The sequence below is a fragment of the Lycorma delicatula genome, chromosome 2, assembly GCF_047948215.1.
Source record: "Lycorma delicatula isolate Av1 chromosome 2, ASM4794821v1, whole genome shotgun sequence".
Lineage (NCBI taxonomy): Eukaryota > Metazoa > Arthropoda > Insecta > Hemiptera > Fulgoridae > Lycorma > Lycorma delicatula.
In genome coordinates this window covers 238,145,893-238,168,853 of record NC_134456.1, presented here as the reverse complement: position 1 = coordinate 238,168,853, position 22,961 = coordinate 238,145,893, and the positions used below count along the sequence as shown (strand labels likewise).

The 22,961-nt window shown below is 32.1% G+C and overlaps 1 protein-coding gene across 2 annotated transcripts in view; it reads right to left on the bottom strand.

The window, feature by feature from the left end:
• The window catches only part of LOC142319785 (facilitated glucose transporter protein 1-like), a 291,657-nt gene that overhangs the window by 174,422 nt on the left and 94,274 nt on the right, over nucleotides 1-22,961 (bottom strand). Inside the window, exon 1 of one of the 2 annotated variants that reach the window (XM_075357466.1) lies at nucleotides 8,436-8,534. The exons of the other annotated variant lie outside the window; for it this stretch is intronic. The gene's annotated coding sequence lies outside the window, so the exon portion shown is untranslated. Of the gene's footprint in view, nucleotides 1-8,435; nucleotides 8,535-22,961 lie in introns of those variants that run through there. 2 annotated transcript variants of the gene reach the window in all.

The window sequence follows — 22,961 nt, the reverse complement described above, 5'->3', positions numbered from 1 at the left end:
AAAAGAAAGAAAAATTATAGGATCTAAATGTTAAAATAATCAAATTATCTTAACATAAAATAAAGAAATTTTACCAAAAATGTGAAAAAATAATGGATTCTGTAAAAAAAAACAAAACTTAGGATTTTACTGACATTTAAAGTTAAAATTAACCGGTTTCAAGAAATCTAAAAGGATTTAAAGGGATTAAATATTAAAAAGGAAAAAAATTTCAAGAGTTTTCAGGAAAATGTAAGAAGAAAAGAAGGAGAAAGTTTTCCTACAAAGTGAGAGACGAAGTTGGTCAAAGAATGATAGAGTACTGGGGAAAAGGAAACAAAATGCAAAGTAAAGTTATTACCGACTTTTCGAGAAAAAAAATACGGTATTACTTTCGGGGAGGATTAAAAACTAATTTTTTTTACGTTTTGAGGTACGATACGAAAATATCATTTACATAAAATCTGCGTTCACTTATATATATACACGCGTAGGCTTAGTATAAAATTTTGTGGCTTAAAAATATTTTTAACTACTACAAAAATGAAATTGAAATTTACATATCCTGTAGAAGTTTATCTGAAATTGTGCTCGTGAAAATTTAATAAAAATCAGTTGAGTCGTTCTGGAGTTACGATCAATTTAAGGTCGAATAAACGTTGAGGTTATTTTAACTTTGTAGTGGTGTATTTATCATAACGAGCTTACGCGATGAGACACTGACGAGTTGAAACTTGTTTTTTAATTTATTTGTTGCATTTTTATCGTGTAACTTTTTATGGATCAAAGGTTTTTTGTAAAATTTTAGATTTAGAATGAGTCGATACTTTTTTCAAAAGAAAACAAATAAGATAACAAAACGTCAGTCTTCCTGCTCAGAACTGCGTAATAATCTTTTTTAATTGCGAGCCCGTAAATAGTCCAAAAGAAAAAAAAAATTATGTTATGAAATGGCGAAGCTAAAATACTTCAACGGTTAGTATGAATTATCATTATACCTTTAAATATTAAAATAATATTGTCTTATATTTTTAAACTTAATTAAAAAAAACCCGTAAAACATAAGCTTTGTGGAATTTTAAAATAAAATATCTTAACATTTTTAAATAAAGTAATTTTTTCCCTGTTTAACCTCCGGGACCGCCGTTAGGTATTCATTCAGATGAAGAAATGAACGATTTGTAGCGTGTGTGAAAATGCCATGCCTGATCAGGATTCGAACCTGGGACTTCCGGATGAAAGGCCAAGACGCTACCATTCGCGCCACGGAGGCCGGAAAAATTAAATTAATTAGAAATATATACCCATATATTGTACATTTATTATAATAAAAAATAAAACAAATAATTCATATTATTTTTACATGTTTTTTTTTTGTCGATCTGTAGTGCAAGTTAATCTACGAAACCATACAACTAATTCTTTGGACCGCACCCTATTTCAAAGAATTCACCCTCTTCCTAATTCAAACCATTCTCTGCACCCTAGTTTTAGTCTACCTGAAGCTAGAAATTCCATTATAATGCGTACGTGTTTGACTCTCGTAAAAGTTTCCTTTTTCTAACATCAACAAAACTCTTTTACCGAAATGTCTTTTATTTACATTTTCATTATTATTACTATATCTTGGGCTTGTTTTTAGACACGTATCTAAACAAAGAAGGTCAAACGGATGAGCTTTTAAGTAAAAACAGTCCTTACCGGAAATTGAATCTAACCACAGATTCTTTCTATAATTGAGGATATTTAAATAGAATATTTAATAATTATTTATGAATTTTTATACTGTATAAAAAACATATTCTCATACGGTTAATTAGAATAAGTTTGTTGTAAAAAAGACATTAGAAATACAACATAAACATATTAGAAATATGTTTATGTTAAAAGGAATTGTAGATATAGCAATATAATTCAAACCGGATTTACATTAAATCTCTCTCATTACAGTAAAAATGTATTACACAGATTTCTATTTGCTTACAAATAGTATAACTTTAGATTATTAAAAGAAATATAATGCAGAGATAAGAAAAAAGAAAGTTTTTATAAAATAAAGTTTACTACTTTAACACGCAAGGTAGGGAAATAAATACTAATATATTAAGTATCAGATATATTTTTAAAAGTATTTTATACAATAATTATTTTGTGCCCTTTTAAAGATTAAATTATTAAAAGGATTATCATAAATTTTGTATGAAATGTTTTCTAAAAATAAGAAAAAAATAATTAAGGAAACATAATTTTGCTAAAACATATTTATTTAAATGCATCTCGGGAATGGTCGACCAAAGACTGTACAAGATTACACTTAATTCATATATATCATCCTCATTCATCCTCTGAAGTAATACCATACGGTGGTTCCGGAGGTTGAACAGAAAAAGAAAAGCTTCCCCGTCGACGCTTCGCCCGCATTATATAGTATCTTGCGTTTCCCGTCGGGGACAGGGCTTATTTCGCTCGCCCTTCTCGTCAAGCCAGGACCACCTTGCGATCATTATTAGATTTCCTGACGTACGTAAAATAAATTATCAGAATTACAAATATAAATTACCATCACGATGTTACCAAATCTCTTAAAGATTGATTCAATAGCGGGTAGCATTAAACGGCAAAACTTTTTAAAATATTTTATGTTTTTTTTTTACCTCGTAATATTCAAAAAACTCGAAAAAGTTTTTAGATATTTATCTAAAAAAAAAATTGCAAGCCCAAATCGAATGAATATCTTGTTTAGAATAGTCGGAAATGGGAAAAATTTGCATTATTCGAAATTTTTTTACCTTTTCTTACCCCTTTCAAGATCAAATTGCGAAAAATCTAGAAATGGTTTTTAGATATTCACATAAAGATTGCATACACCAAAAATCAAGTTGATATCTTCATTTGTTGCAGAAAATTTCAAAAAAATAGTTGGATTTCAAAAAAACAATCAAAAAATTAAATCTTTTTTCTTCCAAAAAACTCAGAATTAAAAAAAAAACAAAACAGAATTTGATTTTTAGATATTCACATAAAGATATCAAACATAATATCTAAATTCTAAATACATATTTAGTATATTTAAAAAAATATATATTCATTAAATATTCAAGTTGATATTTTCATTTTTTATTGAGAAATTCCAAAAAAATATTTAATTTCATTTTTACTCCATTTTAACCATTCGGAATTTTGAAAGTGTGTACTTACACTGTAAAAAAGAATGTGAATACAAATTTTCATTAATTTAACTTCAGTAGTTTATGCTGGGCGTTGATTATGAATCACTCATGACATGTTCTTTGTGTATATAATACATATGTATTATATACACAATATATAATGTATATATATATATATTGCTATTGCTATAAAAGCGATTCTTAGAGGACTAAAGCAAAGACCAGTTAGTTGATAGATTAACATTCTTTTGACACTAATACTCTTGTAATTAAGTAATATATATATATATATATATATATATATATATATATATATATATATATATAAATACACTAATGACGTGTGGAAAATATACTAATGTGGATATTTTATTATTAAGAGCTTATTTTTCAAACATTTAAAAGTTTTTAAACAATTTTTATACAATTAAAACTAAACATACTATATAATCGCGATGATCCGAACTTTGGTAATCCGAGATCCAATAATCCGTGCCGAATATACTATAATTGAAAAAATATACATTATTAACAAATTTTACTTTTCAATATCGTAAAGTTCCTTTTATAAACCTACCGTCGAATTGGATATTGATTTCCAGTCTTTTCACCGTATAGACCTAATTGAAACAAAATTTTATCGCAAGACTATAACAGAATATCAAAATAACTGTTTGTGAAACTACAGATAACAACTTGACTGCTTTAAAACAAACAAAAAAAATATTAGGTTTTGAAAAATCTAACTAATTAGGAAATTAAGGAATATTATATTCTTACGGCATAATAATAATGATTGACCAATAGGCAAGATGTGACGCAGATAAAAAAGAGAAAGACGAAAGTTATAGAAAATTGGTGACGTTAGGACTCGTTCTTTTTTCTTTTTTTTGAAAACGCACTACACTATGCAGAACAACCCGAAGTGAAGCCAAGCGTCATTATATTTGTTAAAAGTTGATGTCTTTTCTTGTATCAAAGAAAAAGTACACTTCCCAAAAACTTACAGATTAGTAAATTAATAAAAAAAAATCTAAGGACTCACAAAATTACATAATTTATATTGTAGGACTTACTGTTGTCAAATATTTTTAAAAATATTACTTATCACTATGTTAATTAAACTGGCCTTCCGAAATATTGATAACTTAATAAATGTAAATTTTACATTTCCCTTAATACGACTTTATAATCCGACAGGACTGCTAACTCGAATTACAGAACTAGTTAATTCTACTGGATCGACATTTATATTTAGTTATAAAATTTGTTTACGATAACAATATTTTGTATTTTCTCCTAATTAATGAAACGTAATTTTATTGGTTTCTATTAATAAAAAAAAAAAATTATAAATATATTTAATTAATTTTAAATATTTATTTACCGGTTAATTTTAAAATGTATCTTTAAAAGCTTGTACCACGATAACAATTTATTCAGATTAACAATATATTTAAAAAGAAAGAATGTTTATCTACCTTATTACTGGTATTTGTTTCTTTTTGTTTTTAATACTTTTATTTATAGTCGCATCCACAATTAGAATCATTAGCGACTTAATCAGTGAAATGTAACTGTACCGGTAAATTTGTAGTCTTGAACAAACTCAGGTCTACTACTTCTGAGAGACATACCAGAAGCGGATGAAGAGCTTCTACACAACCTCTCCTATTCCAAAACTTACAATAAGATAAAATAACCCAGCAATTGCGACTCCTCCGGAAAAGGGGACGCATTGCTCCCTCCTTACAGGTAGTGCCCCGTTGTGGCGTATTCCTGCTAGCCTATTAAAGAGTTAGCACCGAAAGGACTTCAGTGGACGGTCTGAAGGGGAATTACGTCGGGAGGACAGGCTTTATAAGCCTAGCCTTCCGCGGTCGGCCCATGAAATGGGTTCGATAACGCTGGTTCAACAACGGATTGGAATGCAATTAAATCCGTCTTAAATTCACTAAAATAATAATAGAAAAAACTTGAAAAATTAGATCCGAGATTAAAAAATAACCTTTTAAAAAAAAACAAGCCCGATTAGAATGATCCAGCAGCAAGGGACTCTGTCCAGGTTCTGCGATAAAGTAGGGAGTAATAGACTCCTGCCAACTTTGCATTCCATTCCATACTTCTGAGACACTTGGTTAATAGAAACCTAATCACCAAATAAAACCGGTATACACGATCCTTCATTAGGATTTGAATGTGAACACTTCGACTTCGAAATCAGCTGATTTACGACGATTTTACCGCTAGACCAACCTTGTGGGTTGCTATTTGAATTACATAAAAGACCAAATTTTACTATATAGCAAACGATTAAAGGAGAAATAAAATAAATTTTATTTTATTTGTATAACAGATCTAAAAGCTAAGATAATTATTTTGTATGCCACTGATATTCGGTTGCATTAAGTTCTGTCTTACCATCAGCAAAAATTGGTTAATGATTTTTTATCTACAAATTGACGAAAAATATTTTATTTTTATTTTAATAAAATATTTACTTAACAAAAACATGTGAAGATTTCATTTTTTAATTAATATATACAATTTTATTTTTCAAACGCCGAATCTAAATTAATCCGTTAACGTGATATCGGTAATATACATTTAGCGTCTTATAATAAATATCGAGAAAGTTTTTTACAACGTTTTATAACAAAATAAATTATTTTGCTAAAGTAAAATCATAATGCTAGGCGTTATCATAATTTGAACATTAAATCATTATATAATCTCTAGTCTTTTAAAATGAGTTTCAAAAAATTCATTGAATTTTTTGGAATAATCAGAAAAATGTAACGTAAACATAATAAACATTTTATTACTCTCTTGTATTATTATTAATAATAATTTTTATATAATTAAATATTAAAGGAAAAAATAATCTCTAAATTACATTTCACGTAATAAATTAATATAATTTTGCCAGCCGATGTAGATTTTATTTTTGAAGTAAAACAGTTTTTAAATTCATAAATATTAAAAATATTTACTTATTTATATCTATAATAATGGATATTTATTCTTTCTGCTAAAACAAAACTTAAACATTATAAAACTGTAGTACAGCCAGAAGTCACCTACGGAAGCGAGACCCTTTTCAAAATCACTCAGAAAAACCGAATTGAAAAAATTCTGAAAATAGAGAGGAGAATTGTCAGAACGTGTATCAATAAAAAAACACCAAAAAGAAGGCCGATGGTGGATTGTGCCAAATGAGGTGGTGTATCGAGAAATAGAGCCTGTTACTGATACTATGCGGAAAAAAAGAATCTCTTTCTTCGGTCATCTCATAAGGACACCGGAAACAAGACCGTCAAGAAATATCGTTGAAAAGCTCTGGTTCCAAAAGCTAGAAGTAGGATGGATCAAAGAAATTAGAGAAGATATGAAAGAATTGGGAATTTCCCTGACCGACCTACAGAATAAAACTGGAAAAATTACAAAGCTAAAAGCATTAGATTTAAACAAAATACAACGAAGAGGGTGTTTACGGATGAAGAAAAGAAAGCAAGATCTGAACGGATGAAGAAATACTGGGCAGCTCGAAAGAGTAAAATAACACGCTTTTCTCAGAAAAGATCCAACTAAAATTGACTTAAGTGGTCCCATGTTGGCCGTAAAAGCATAATAATAATAATATATATATACTCGAATATACAGAGTGTTTCACGAAGAAAGTGAGAAACTTTCACGTCTTGTTCAACTGATAAAAATAATGAAAAACGCTCATATAAACATAAGTCTGGAAACGCTTGTTTTCGAGTTACGGCTAGCGAAAGATTTTGCCGGGATTTCAGCTGTTCTAATAAAAAAAAAGCCCTACTGTAATTTTTGGAACCCAAATTAATGAGTAAAGTTGGTGGGTTTTTATGTGATTTGTGCTGGGAAATAGGATAAAATAGATCGCAGAATAGTAAATTCAGTAGTTTTATAAATATCGGACGTAAAACACAAAATTCAGCGTTGAAAAACGATTTTTTTTTAGGTTTTGTAGTAGTTTTAAATAGGTTTAATATATACGAAAGATTTTCTAACAAAACTTGTAGAGAATTTAATTCTGAGAAAATTAATCTAAATTCAGCCAATAAAAAGTAACAAAAAAGTTTCTTCGTGGGACACTGTATAATTACAGGATTCTTTTGCAAATAACAAATTAATTAATATTTACTAGACAAGAAAATAAAGTATACTTTTAAATATAATTTGTAGAATTATAATTACATGAAAACAAGTCTTTACTAATTTCCAGTTTACAAATCTTGTTTTTAAATTACATTAACTTAAAAAAGGATTAAAATATTTTACTAAATTTTTGTTTAATCATTCTTTATGTTTTAATTTTTTAGCTGAGGCAAGATTAAAAACAATCAACTTACCAAATATTAATTTGGCTTCGATTACGAAAGTTTATCAATTTAAAGAGGTTAAAAAGTGTCTTTAAATATCTCTTAGAGATTTGGACCCTGAAGAATCAAAAAACAAGAAATTTCTACCTTGATAAAATTACGGAAATGTGTATTATTAAAACTGGAAAAATTACAAAGATAAAAGCATTAGATTTAAACAAAAGACAGACAAACGACAAAATACAACGAAGAGGGTGTTTACGGATGAAGAAAAGAAAGCAAGATCTGAACGGATGAAGAAATACTGGGCAGCTCGAAAGAGTAAAATAACACGGTTTTCTCACAAAAGATCCAACTAAAATTGACTTAAGTGGTCCCATGTTGACCGTAAAAGCATAATAATAATAATAATAATGGATATTTATTTATTATTTAAACATTTCATAAATTGAAAAATATTTTTAAAAAAACCTACGTATCACACATGGCAATAGCACATGTTTTCATATAACCTCTATCCAATTAGCATAATGGTTCAAACATGCAAATTTATGTTTAAAATAATAATTTCAACGTTGAATACCATTACGTAAATTTAATTAAAAATATATTACAAATAATATTTTCGTTTTCATTTTATTATTAATATCGTACGTTGTATTGATTTTAGCCTGCACGTAATTTTAATGTAATCAAATAAAACCAAGGACTATTTTATCACAAAAATTTTTCTTTATTTTGTTTTTTTTTCTAACGATTGTATTTGTATCAAAATAAAAATAATAATAAAAAACACATAAAAAATCAGAATATAAAAAAATAAAATATTTATAATACGTATAAAAACTAATCTACAAAAATTCTAAATGATAAAAAATAATATTACAGGCACTTTTCAAATAATATATATATCCACCTAAAAATGCCGATTTCTTACCCTAATATGTGCTGTTATAACACGACACGAACTCACTCTACAACCACACAGGCAACGTTCTGGACAACTACTGAACGAGCCTGAGAACGTTGTATAGCGGTATAGAGTAATAATGCCTGGAGCTCAAGGGATGGTGGAGGGGAGAGTTTTCCGTTACGTCATAACCTGTCTTACGTCACTGTTACATTCATTACATATATATATATGTCACGCAATAATAAAATAATAATCGTATATATTCTTCTTCTTTTTCGACATTCAGAACGTCACATCTTAAGATATTAACTACAGTGTAATGAACTATATACTAATTAGCTAGTTACATATAGTATATCAAAAGAAATAGTACTATTCTATAAAATTAAATAATGCGAGTGAAACCGTTAGCGAATGGATTTTTTCTTTTAATTTTAGATTTGAATTATTTTTTCACCGTGAAACAGATATTAAATTTAAAAACAAAACTAAACTATTATTATTTTAGTAAGATAAAATGACTGATGAATATGTACAAATTACAATAAACAACAACATCTGATAAAACAAATACGGTAGTTAAGTTTTACGAAAACACAACCACAAATACCAAACGGTTTAAAGAGTTAGAAAAAAATTTAAATAGGTTGGACATGTCTAAAGATTTTATTGAAGTCAGAGAATTGAACAGAGAAAATTGATTTAAGAATCTAAGTTTCCAGAGAGAAAAAACAAAACTACTCGACTGAATAGATGGACGAATGAAAGGAAATAACAATTGAGGGAAAGAATGAAGACCTTTTGGGAAAAGAAAAAAGTCCAAACTCTGTTAACGAGATGATTAGTGGTCACGTAACGAAATACCAATAGTAAGTTCGTTTCATCTAGCCGGCGTTTCATGTGAGCAAAGAGGTGAAAATCGGATGGAGCCAAGTGCGGGCTGTATGGTGGGTGATCTAACAATTCCCTACGAAAACGCTGCAGAAGCTTCTTTGTTACAGCTGCAGTGTGCGGCCGAGCATTTTCATGGAGAAAGACAATTCCAGATGACAACATTCCTCTCCGCTTATTCTGAATTGCCCTTCGTAGACGTTGAAGAGTCACGCAGTATGAAGCTGCAGTGATGGTCGTGCCACGTTCCATTATTTCCACCAAGAGAACTCCATTCCGGTCCCAGAACACAGTAGCCATACACTTTCTGTTGGAGAAGGTTCGCTTGAACTTCTTTGGTTTACTGGGAGAATAAGAATGCATCATCCACTGTTTGGATTGTTCATTTGTTTCTTCAGTTTCGAAATGGACCCGTGTCTCGTCCCCTGTGATAATTTTGTTTAAAAAATCTTCTCCTTCATTGTGGTAGCGCTGGATAAACGTTAGGGAGGCGTCCATTCTCATTGTTTTGTGATGGTCGGACAGCATCTTGGGAACCCATCTCGCACACAGCTTGCAGTACTGAAGTTTCTCACTCACAACGGTCTAGAGAGCTGACCTTCAAATTTCAGGAAACGAATCACTCAATACAGAAATTGTGAACCGACGATTTTCTCGAATTGCCTCATCCACTCGCTCAACGAGATCATCGGTTGACACTCGCTTCCTTCCCTGACCGCCTGCATCATGAACATCTGCACGTCCTGCTTTAAAGTTCCTGCATCATTGTCGCACTTTGCTGTCACTCGTTGAAGTTTCACCGTACACTTATTTGTAGATGAATTTCAGCTGCATTACAACCCCCTTCTTCTTTTTCCTGTTTAGCCTCCGGTAACTACCGTTTAGATAATTCTTCAGAGGATGATGATATGTATGAGTGTAAATGAACTGTTAGTCTTGTACATTCTCAGTTCGACCGTTCCTGAGATGTGTGGTTAATTGAAACCCGACCACCAAAGAACACCGGTATCCACGATCTAGTATTCAAATCCGTGTAAAATTATCTGGCTTTACTAGGACTTGAACGCTGTAACTTTCGACTTCCAAATCAGCTGATTTGGGAAGACGCGTTAACCACTAGACCAACCCGGTGGGTTGCATTACAACCCCCAGTCTGAAGAAATCGCACGCATTTCACACTTGGCGGGAGGTGCTATTATTGTAGACATGTTTACGTGCTAGCTGCGCGTTCAGAACTAAACGAAGTGACGCGGCGTGATTGAAGACCATACTAGAGACGCTGCGCAACACATATGCGCAAAGGTTCATCCGATGTTTGCGCGGGTTTTTATTTCACGACCGATCGGACCTTGAAAAAAATAACCCTCGTATAAAGAATGTAAAATATAAGAGGATTATTCAATATAGCTATCGCTGAGAGTAATGATGTTAATTATACAGATAACCCATTTTGTAAACAAACAATACCCCTGCGTTTTAATAGTCTTATTACGTTAATATGAACGGTATATTCGGCTAAGTAATGTACAAGATTACAAGAAACCACTCTGTTTCTCATCTTTACGAGAAAATCTTGAATGGGATATCCTATATCTAGGGAATGTATGTACATAGATTTAAATTCTTCCTTTTTCGAGACTTTTATATTCCTTGATGTATAAAATGTAATTACTGTTGTAGATGGCCGTATTTACAAAAGAAATGTAGTATGAAATATTGTATATTACTACATTTTTATATTATATTTAGTAAAATTTATCGTAGGAAATCTTTTTTACGTCCTTGTACGAAGTAAAGGAATTATTGTGATCGCGAAAAATTTCGGTTTTCAGATATCAAAGGAAATATCCATTTTGACCATCCCTGAATCAATTTTGACTAGTTTTGTCGTGACGTCTGTACGTACGTATCTCTCTTAACTCAAAACGATTAGCCGTAGGATGTTGAAATTTTGCATTTAGGACCTTTGTAACATCTAATTGTGCAATTTACCTTTTGATTACAATCAACTGAACCAAAAGTGTCCAAAAAAGCCCAAAATCAAAAAAATGTTTGAATTTTTCTTAACTGCAGTAATAAGTCCTCATTGAGAGCTTTTAACGATATATCATAAGTGGTACTTATTTTCATTGGTTCCAGAGTTATAGCCAAATGAAACTTTAATTGATGAAATGTTTAGATCTTACAAGGGGAAAGCTCATTGGTTCAAATGAGACTTCATCTCTTTTTTTTTTAATTTTTTTTTTATTCAAATTTATTGATTTATTAGTAATTATTAACCTCTGATTGTGAAAAAATTGTACGATAAATAATTCAATAACAAAAAAAAAAAAATACGAAAAGATATCAAAAGTTATTAATGAAATAAAATTTTATGTACTTTTCATTTTAAAATAATGTTTGTATGTAATTTAATAGGCTTACAAGGAAGTCATATGGTGTCCACATCAGATTTTTTATCTTTATAATTATGAGAGATTTATTTATTGCAGATATTTAACTGAAATTAATTATTTTGGTTATAAGAGGCCATTATGAATTTAGGAGAGAAAGAATCATCAAAGAATGACCACAATTTATGATACCACGGAAACAGACGGACATTTGACATATAATAACGTCACACTCGATGAATTATATATATATATATGTATGCATGTAGTGATGGATTAATTAACCACAAACTTACAAAGAAGCTTGTACGTGGAAATGTGAAATGGACATTTTTAGGCGATGGAAAATGCCGTAGGACCTCCGGATGAAAGGCCGAGAGGCTAGCACTCCACCACGGAGATCGGAAATTACATTTAACAATGCAATAAATACTGTCAGGACTATTATATAAATTTTATACAATTTAATCCGTTATTTTGAAATAAGATAACCCAAGTTTTATTAAATATAATAATATCAGGTTGTCAAAAATTATTGAGCCTTTGGAGGCCAAAATTGGGAATATACAGAGTGACCCATATAAAATGCAATCTATTGGTAAGTTACCAATATACCTATTGGTATAAAACGCAACTTATATTGGTAGGTATTGAAATAATAAAAAGGCATGTGTAAATGTAAATGTAATTTTTATTATTACCATCCATTACCTTACATTTAGAGTAAATGTTGGAAATGGCCGCCATCTTCTTGAATACAAGCTTCAATTCTTTTTACAGCGTTTCTTGCAACTTTTTGCGGCTGGATATTTAATACAGCTTGTTCAATATTGACTTTCAATCGTTCAAGTGTTCGTGGTTTATTGCTGTAGGCTTTTTCTTTACGGTAACCCCGTAGAAAAAAATCCGCCGCAGTCAAATGTGGAGATCTTGGTGGCCACAAGCCTCGACCGATATCACGATTACCAAAGAATTCCTCAACGAAATCAGAAGTTGAACCTGCGTAGTGCGATGTCGCACCGTCATGTTGTAGCCGGCAGTGTCTGTCTTCCTCTTCCAACAGTGCGATGAACCGAAATAAAATATCCTGATATCGTTCTGCATTAATGGTGTACTCGAAAAAAATAGGACCGATTTTTTTCTTCCGCGATATCGCGCACCACACGCCCAACTTCTTTGGGTGTAACTGTTTTTCGTGATAAACGTGAGGATTTTCAGCACTCCAAATTCTACTGTTTTGGCTGTTTACGTAGCAATCCAAATGAAACCGTACTTATTCTGTGCAAAAATAACGAATCCATAACATTAATTCCCTCACGCAGAAATCGACGGAACCGTTGACAATATTGTAGCCGTTTTTCTTTGTCGGACTCAAGAAGTCGATGAACCATTTGAATGCGATAAGGTCGTAATTGTAATTGTTTGGTCGCCCGATGAACAGTCGATTTAGACAAATTAATTTCAGCAGACAAACGTCTGATCGATTTATTTGGCAGGCGAGTAATCGGTCTTTGATTTCAGTGACTGTATCTGTATTCAACACTGACGCAAATCTTTTGTGTTCCTTGTTATTAACAGAACCGGTCCCTCTAAATTTTGCAAGTAACCTTAATACTGATGTTTTGTTAGGAGCTGGTATATCCGGGTACTTATGGCGAAACAAATCTTGCACTGCAACCACTGATTTCGTACTGAAGTACGACTCTACAATGAAAACACGTTCATCTAGCGAAAACACCATCTTGTCTCTAGCGATACACTGAACGTTATGATTGCACTGTTGTTACTATCGGTAGTGTTCAACTGCGTCGCCGGGATGTTCAGATGTTGGACGAGTTCATTTCAGTAACGAGTAGGGGAGTAAGATTTTATGGATGAGTGATTGATGGGTTGCGTTTTATATGGGACACCCTGTATTTATTGTTATTGGAAAATAATATTATGAGACCACATATGAATCATTTACTCGATAACCTTCTGCCATTTTGCTGATAACACCATAACCCCGTCGCTAAAGAACTTCTGTGGTTTCTGGTCAAAAACTGTAACACGTGATTTTCAGAGGCCTCATTTGAGACTGACTTAACACCATTCATGGAGTTCTGCAGCGACCAAAACAAATGACAGTGTGACGGTACCAGATCCAGGCTATACAGTGGATGCATTAAAACCTCCCAGTCCAGTTCTCTTGATTGCTGACGGATCTTTAAAGATATATGCGATCTGGCACTGTCAGCGTGGTATATGACACCTTTTTTGATGGAAAGTTCAGGCAGTTTTTTTCGAATTATGAAAATTCAGTCGCACTGCGACTCATATACCATGACTTTTATAACTCTAACGCTATTTCGCTTGCAAAACGCTCACTACGTTTTAGACTACCAATTATTAAATGTTTTTATTTTTAATACTAATGATTTAATATTGATTCATAGTTTTTATAGTGGTATATAAAAGCTATTTACCTTTCGTTAATTACCGTAATAATCATAATAATGTATAAATCTGAAAGATTATTTATTGCTTAATCACGCCAAATATTTTTTTTTTTTTTGTCTTCAGACATTTGACTGGTTTGATGCATCTCTCCAAGATTCCCTATCTAGTGCTAGTCGTTTCATTTCAGTATACCCTCTACATCCTACATCCCCAACAATTTGTTTTACATACTCCAAACGTGGCCTGCCTACACAATTTTTCCCTTCTACCTGTCCTTCCAATATTAAAGCGACTATTCCAGGATGCCTTAGTATGTGGCCTATAAGTCTGTCTCTTCTTTTAACTATATTTTTCCAAATGCTTCTTTCTTCATCTATTTGCCGCAATACCTCTTCGTTTGTCACTTTATCCACCCGTCTGATTTTTAACATTCTCCTATAGCACCGCATTTCAAAAGCTTCTAATCTTTTCTTCTCAGATACTCCGATCGTCCAAGTTTCACTTCCATATAAAGCGACACTCCAAACATACACTTTCAAAAATCTTTTCCTGACATTTAAATTCATTTTTGATGTAAACAAATTATATTTCTTACTGAAGGCTCGTTTAGCTTGTGCTATTCGGCATTTTATTAGCTCCTGCTTCGTCCATCTTTAGTAATTCTACTTCCCAAATAACAAAATTCTTCTACCTCCATAATCTTTTCTCCTCCTATTTTCACATTCAGTGGCCCATCTTTGTTATTTCTACTACATTTCATTACTTTTGTTTTGTTCTTGTTTATTTTCATGCGATAGTTCTTGCGTAGGACTTCATCTATGCCGTTCATTGTTTCTTCTAAATCCTTTTTACTCTCGGCTAGAATTACTATATCATCAGCAAATCGTAGCATCTTTATCTTTTCACCTTGTACTGTTACTCCGAATCTAAATTGTTCTTTAACATCATTAACGCCAAATATACTGCGCTGATTTCGATCATTATTTTTTAAATCTTTTTATAGAGAAATATATAAAAAACAACCCTTAAGTTGAACTTCAAGCAGCATTCGCAGCTACCGAGACTGAAGATCAAACAAATGAGCGTGCAAGAATTCGATGTACACGTCAAGTACGCGTGTTTATTTTGATTCTTGTCGAAATATACGAAAAACATGTTTTCTTCTATACAAAATTCAAATGAATTTAAGGATCAATTAACTCAGTCTCAATATATATATGATGTTACTACATACTTCTTAATGGTATGTTGAAGATATAATCTGAAAGACGATAAAGGGATAAATAATGGAGAAAAAAAAAGTACAAGATGAAATTGTGATTTTAGAAGGTTAAGAATAACTAATTTAAAAATTATAAATTTATGATAGAATATAATATGAGAATAAGTGTTAGAAAAAAAATATAATGGCAGCAGGAGACAAGTCAATTAACACTGTACAGACTGATAGAACTGTAATGTAACAAGTAAAACTTAAAAAAAAACCGACTTCAAAAGCATAGAAAATCCTGAATAAATAGTAGACATATGTAAAATAAAATTATGACAAATAAATGATAAATTTGACGAGTTTATGATTATTACATGACGGCCGGGTACGGATCGGATGGGTGGCATGTAGGGTGGTACGATGGTCGTTGTAGGAACAGTGCTTCCGTTCCGAGTACGGGGCACCGAGCCAAGTTTTTGGAGGCCTAGATAGGATTGGCCATAGTGTGGAGGTCGGCCATGTCAAGAACTGCCAAAAGGAGAGCCCGCTGTGCTTCATGCTACACCCTCGGCCACGATCAGGAGGGTCGGGGTTACACGGTTGCACATCGGAGTACACGCTGGTGAGTGTGGAACTGCGGTGGCTCCGGCATGGGACAGCCTCGTCCAGGAGAGGTGGGACGCTCCGGCGTCCCATCATCGATGAGCAGACGGGAACTCCTGGCGTAGCCACCAGGGGGGGGGAGTAAAGATCGAAGACCCAGAGGGATCCCTTCGAGGATTTCCTATTTGAGGCGAAGGCCGGAATCTTGGCTGCCTGGGTGGGGCCTTGGGAATGGCATAGCCGGGTCCAGGGTTACTGCTCAGGTGGTTTGAGGTACTGGTACCCCCCCGGAGCTGTGTTTATGTTTAAGTGCGAATCCAGCTCTGGTTGGGAGCGGTAAATAAAGAAGACAAAGAAAATAAAAAGTACGATTAAACTGTAACAACAGGAAACTGATTGAAAATATTGTAGGACCATCCTGAATAAAAAAAAAAATCACGAAAATAGTTTAAGTTTTTTCTGAGAAATTGGGGTACATACATAGAAACGTAGATAAAAACACAAATAATATGTTCGTTATTCGTTTAATACAGGCCGAGTATTGCTCTGATTCCAACTCAACTTTTATATGACCTATTTGTGATTTTTATTTATCAAATGATAACAGAATTATTAATACTGAATAAAACTGGTAAAAAATTACGCTTGAATATACATTTAAAAAAATATTTACATCTAATTGATAAACTTCTTCTTTTTGAAATCGGTAAAAGTATAAGCTGTTAGAAACTATGTCAACAGAAGATCTTAAAAATGAAAAGGAAATCAAATCAATTGTTAAAAATTATTTAACAGAAAGAAACAGTTATTATGAAGTAAGATGGAATTACAATTGAGGAAGTGTTTAATAATGTTTTTATTTGGCTTCTCGGCGCTATAGTTCCGGTTGAATCCGGTCACTTCAACAGTAGCATCTACCTCTCTGCATTCTTTGCCCTCTCCAAACATCCTATCGATTTTATAGCTGAGGCTGAAACTTTTAATCGGTATTTCCCGCTCAAAAGATCCATCTCTTTATATACCTCTTGAACATTGAAAGAGTTACAAAGTGAAAAATATTTAAAAATTAATTGCAATAAAATCAACGGTTCCAAAAGAAAGACGAAAACTGGCGAAACTGAAGCAAAATAAGTATTACGAGTATTATACAAACAGAAGGATTTCTCGCCTACGATATATTACAAGCATCGGCCGTAAAACCACTCCATGAGATACATAAAATCTTTTTATTAAATTCGACATTGCCATTTTCTACCCTCGGTAAGTAACTTGGGTTTTTGACCTAAAATTCTGATTTGTGTTTTTGTCCTACATTATTTTTGTTCGTTTGTGTTTTCTCCTATTTATTATCAACCTTTTTGCTTATGTCCTCATACCAGAGTGAAAGTTATAGATAATTTAAATGGAAATGAAAAATTCTCGGCACCAAACGGTTTTACTGGTAATACAATTACCGTAAAATGGTAGCAAAGAACCTGCTCAAAAGCATATAACCAAAAAATTGAAATTATTACACGTCCAAAAAATAATAACTTTTTCGTTGTAAATAAACTAATGTAATATCAGTTTTATACATTTAGAGGTTTACAACGTCTTGTAGTTTGTTGTTTTACCGGTAACCGTGTTATTTCAATTAAATATATTTGTTCATAGTATCTTACAGTTTTAAACACGTCAATAGTTTGTACGTGGCCGTAAAAACGTACAGACACTTGTGTACGTCCACGTGTTTATATAGTAACGAGTTAAATTTAGTTATCGTTATAAGACAAACAGGTTACATAATATTATTATTTATGCACCGTGTATTTCAGATCGTATCAATGGATGTACTTTTAGCGCTTCTGTAAAGTATCGATATCACTACTCATTTCATTCATTCCTTTATAATTTACTATGCTAAATACTATTAAGTATTAACTGTACTCTTGATTTCGATCGTGTCTGTTACCTAAAATAAGAAAAATTTATAAAAGGGTGGAAAAATCGATTTTTACTATATATCCAGGTATCTGAAGTACAATTTACATAATTTATATAACTAGTGGCTTTATATTTATACAGATGAGTATAAAAATTACATATCGTAACTACATCTGAAGATAATTATTTAAAAATAATTGAAAGTTCTACGACAGCAGTTCAAAAGATTATTCATTAGATGGATTACAACCATTTAACATTAAATATAGATAAAACCGTTGTATGCACTTCTCAAACAGATATTACGCTCATCGCATGAATAAATTCCCGTTCTTTTTCTTTATCTGTTTAGCCTCCGGAACCACGGTAAGATATTACTTTAGAGGATGAATGAGAATGATATGCACGAATGTCTCAGGTCGACTATTCCTGAGACGTGTGGTTAATTGAAATCCATTCGCCAAAGAACACCGGTATCTATGATTTATTATTCAAATCCGTATAAAAGCAATAACCTTTCCTTGGATTTTAACCTTAGAACTCTCGACTTCGAAATCAGCTGATTTGCGATGACGAGTTCACCACTAGACTAATCCGGTGGGTCGGGTAGAATTTCCATTAATGATAAACGATAATATTTCTGTTTTCCATACAACAAAATTTTTGAATGTTTTAATAAACGATAAGTTTTCTTAGGATAATCAAATTGATTTCGTTTATAACAAAATCAGACCGTAGTGTTTTGCTTTAAAGCACCTTGACCTAATGCTAAACTTATAATTATTATTATATATCTATTATGCTGCTTCGATTTTCTGATGATATAGTAATTCTAGCCGAGAGTAAAAAGGATTTAGAAGAAACAATGAACGGCATAGATGAAGTCCTACGCAAGAACTACCGCGTGAAAATAAACAAGAACAAAGCAAAAGTAATGAAATGTAGTAGAAATAACAAAGATGGACCGCTGAATGTGAAAATAGGAGGAGAAAAGATTATGGAGGTAGAAGAATTTTGTTATTTGGGAAGTAGAATTACTAAAGATGGACGAAGCAGGAGCGATATAAAATGCCGAATAGCACAAGCGAAACGAGCCTTCAGTAAGAAATATAATTTGTTTACATCAAAAATTAATTTAAATGTCAGGAAAAGATTTTTGAAAGTGTATGTTTGGAGCGTCGCTTTATATGGAAGTGAAACTTGGACGATCGGAGTATCTGAGAAGAAAAGATTAGAAGCTTTTGAAATGCGGTGCTATAGGAGAATGTTAAAAATCAGATGGGTTGATAAAGTGACAAATGAAGAGGTATTGCGGCAAATAGATGAAGAAAGAAGCTTTTGGAAAAATGTAGTTAAAAGAAGAGACAGACTTATAGGCCACATACTAAGGCATCCTGGAATAGTCGCTTTAATATTGGAAGGACAGGTAGAAGGGAAAAATTGTGAAGGCAGGCCACGTTTGGAATATGTAAAACAAATTTTTAGGGATGTAGGATGTAGAGGTTATACTGAAATGAAACGACTAGCACTAGATAGGGAATCTTGGAGAACTGCATCAAACCAAGTCAAATGACTGAAGACAAAAAAAAAAGATCTATTATGCTTACATATATTCCTGTCTAAAGTACAATGTGATATCTTGTTCCTCCTTGAAAAAGTCAAAACGATCTTTTAATATTCAAAAATGGTTTATCAGATCACTTTATGGATTGTATAAATCGACAGTGAAAAAAATTAAACATGTTAACTCATCCTTGTGCTTATATTTATGAATGTGCGGATAAAAAAGAATAGTCAACTTATTCTAAATAAAATAATAAGAACTATTTCTACCAAACCAAACCGTAAAACTCTTTTGGTATAACTCACAAATATTTCGCCTTACGAAAAAGTGGCATCCCTTGTCGTTATTAATAAATTACCCAACCATTTGAAAAATCTTCAGATATATCTATTTAAAATACAATTAATTTTTTTTCTTTAAGGAATAAATATTACTCTGTCGTTGAATTTTTATTTTATTTTCTAGGCGAAAAACTCTTCAGGGTTATCATCGCCCGGACACGATATATTTGTTGTAACAAACAAAAATATATTACAATTAAAGTAATAAAATAACCATCTGATTTACGGCAATTGGCATGAATAGGTGAAATTCACAACAGTAATTCAAATATTTGAATGTAAACGGACGGCCCTGAGAAACAGTAAACATAAGTAGTTGTATGCACTTACTGTGTTTTCATATTCATTTTTAGTTAATTAAATTGAACCATCTAAAAGAACTTTCCGCTATTAAATTTTTTTTTAAAAAACAGTAGTCTTTTGATGGTTTTTTAAAAATAATAGTAATTTAAAAATTTTTTAAATGTTTAAATTTTCTGTACGTATGAACAACATAAATATATTGTCGCGTGTTCCGCGGCTCGATCAGGATATTGAGAGGTTGTTGACAATTTAGAATGTTTATATAATTATAGTTAATTGGTTTAAAATGTTCATAATTACAACCATAGAAATCAGTATTAATAATAATGGTGTAAATACAATAATATTAAATACAATACATTTAATAATGGTGACAAATACAATAATGATAATAATAATTTTAAAAAAAAACAATTAATGAACACAAATATTAATGTAGTAATTACATAATTACAACCGCAATAATAATAATGATAATAGTACTGATAATTGAAGTAAACGATATTAATATTACATGTCAATAACAACACAAGAAAAATAAAAAAGTATATGAACTAATGCATACTCAAAACACTAAGTGTGACATAAAAACGAAGCATAAGCAGCAAAGAATAACAATCAAGATATTACACATCAAATAGTGATAAATATCAATAGTAAATAATAAATATAGATTACACACAAGATAGAATTAAAAAGGTTCGAACGAGTAATCGTTCGAAATTTATTCCAGATAGACAAATAGAAAACTAGACTCATTAACAAAACAAACCGCTAGTCTTAACCCTTTAGTCATATTAACAAACAATCGTATAGTGTACACTTGCAAATACTTTTTCTATCTACCCTAACAGTTTATTGCATTATTTCTTTCGCTTATACACTATAGTTTTATTGTAACTCAACGATAGTATTTCTTTTATACTTGGATTTACTCGTGGTTTCACCTTCCTGGTATCGAACTGGATTCAGGACTCTCCTCGCTGGACTGATGTCTCGCACTATCGTCTTACAGACTGACACCTGTGACTCACCTCGCTGGACCGTGTCGTAACGTGTCGCTGGACTGGTTCCCAGAACTTCGCCGAACCCACACAACTCAAAGCCTCTCCTCTCTGAACACCTCGATGAACTGCCAATACAGGACCGACGCCGTAACGCCTCGCAAACTAATTCAAATAGAATTCTATTCTTAGCTGTCCTATCCTGAGTATTTATAATGCTATCCTCTTTACCTGCCGGACCAGACCCAAGTCGAAGCGGGAGAACAGTTGACCGAGGCTTTGTTCCCATGAATTCCAAGCCTGGTCTCTTCTCACCGTACAACAGGTGTTCGATGTATGTTAGCGATGTATGCCATCGCGATGTATGTAGTTCGATGTATGTTCGATGTATGACAAAAGACAATTGTAAAATAGATCTATTCTTTACAATAAGGGTTCTTCTTTTTATTCCTTTCTGGATTCTTCTAATTATAATATTAATTATCACTTTCATAATAATCGGTAGAAATCCGTTACTCAGGCCCGCTATACCGGTTTTGTTACAGTACTGATTTTTAAATGAGGCTCGACTCGGGTTCGATTCCCGGTTTTAGTGTTTAGTATCTATTTCTTCCTCGTTGAAATACACCTAAAGGTATGTACGAATAATAAAATTTGAAGTTGTATACGATTAAAAAATATGTTTATAAAGGAAAAACAAAGATGGTACACCAATATATAATACGAAAGGTAAAGTCGATAGATGGGTGGAATATATTGAAGAGTTATACGGAGGAAATTAATTAGAAAATGGTGTTATAGAGGAAGAAGAGGAAGTTGTGGAGGATGAAATGGGATAAACAATACTGAGATCTGAATTTAAGAGAGCATTAAAAGATTTAAATGGCAGAAAGGCTCCTGGAATAGACGGAATACCTGTAGAATTACTGCGCAGTGCAGGTGAGGAAGCGATTGATAGATTATACAAACTGGTGTGTAATATTTATGAAAATCGGGAATTTCCATCAGACTTCAAAAAAAGTGTTATAATTATGATACCAAAGAAAGCAGGGGCAGATAAATGTGAAGAATACAGAACAATTAGTTTAACTAGTCATGCATCAAAAATCTTAACTAGAATTTTATACAGAAGAATTGAGAGGAGAGTGGAAGAAGTGTTAGGAGAAGACCAATTTGGTTTCAGGAAAAGTATAGGGACAAGGGAAGCAATTTTAGGCCTCAGATTAATGGTAGAAGGAAGATTAAAGAAAAAGAAACCAACATACTTGGCGTTTATAGACCTAGAAAAGGCTTTCGATAACGTAGACTGGAATAAAATGTTCAGCATTTTAAAAAAAATTAGGGTTCAAATACAGAGATTGAAGAACAATTGCTAACATGTACAGGAACCAAACAGCAACAATAACAATTGAAGAACATAAGAAAGAAGCCCTAATAAGAAAGGGAGTCCGACAAGGATGTTCCTATCTCCGTTACTTTTTAATCTTTACATGGAACTAGCAGTTAATGATGTTAAAAAACAATTTAGATTCGGAGTAACAAGGTGAAAAGATAAAGATGCTACGATTTGCTGATGATATAGTAATTCTAGCCGAGAGTAAAAAGGATTTAGAAGAAACAATGAACGGCATAGATGAAGTTCTACGGAAGAACTATCGCGTGGAAATAAACAAGAACAAAACAAAAGTAATGAAATGTAGTAGAAATAACAAAGATGGACCGCTGAATGTGAAAATAGGAGGAGAAAAGATTACGGAGGTAGAAGAATTTTGTTATTTGGGAAGTAAAATTACTAAAGATGGACGAAGCAGGAGCGATATAAAATGCCGAATAGCACAAGCGAAACGAGCCTTCAGTAAGAAATATAATTTGTTTACAT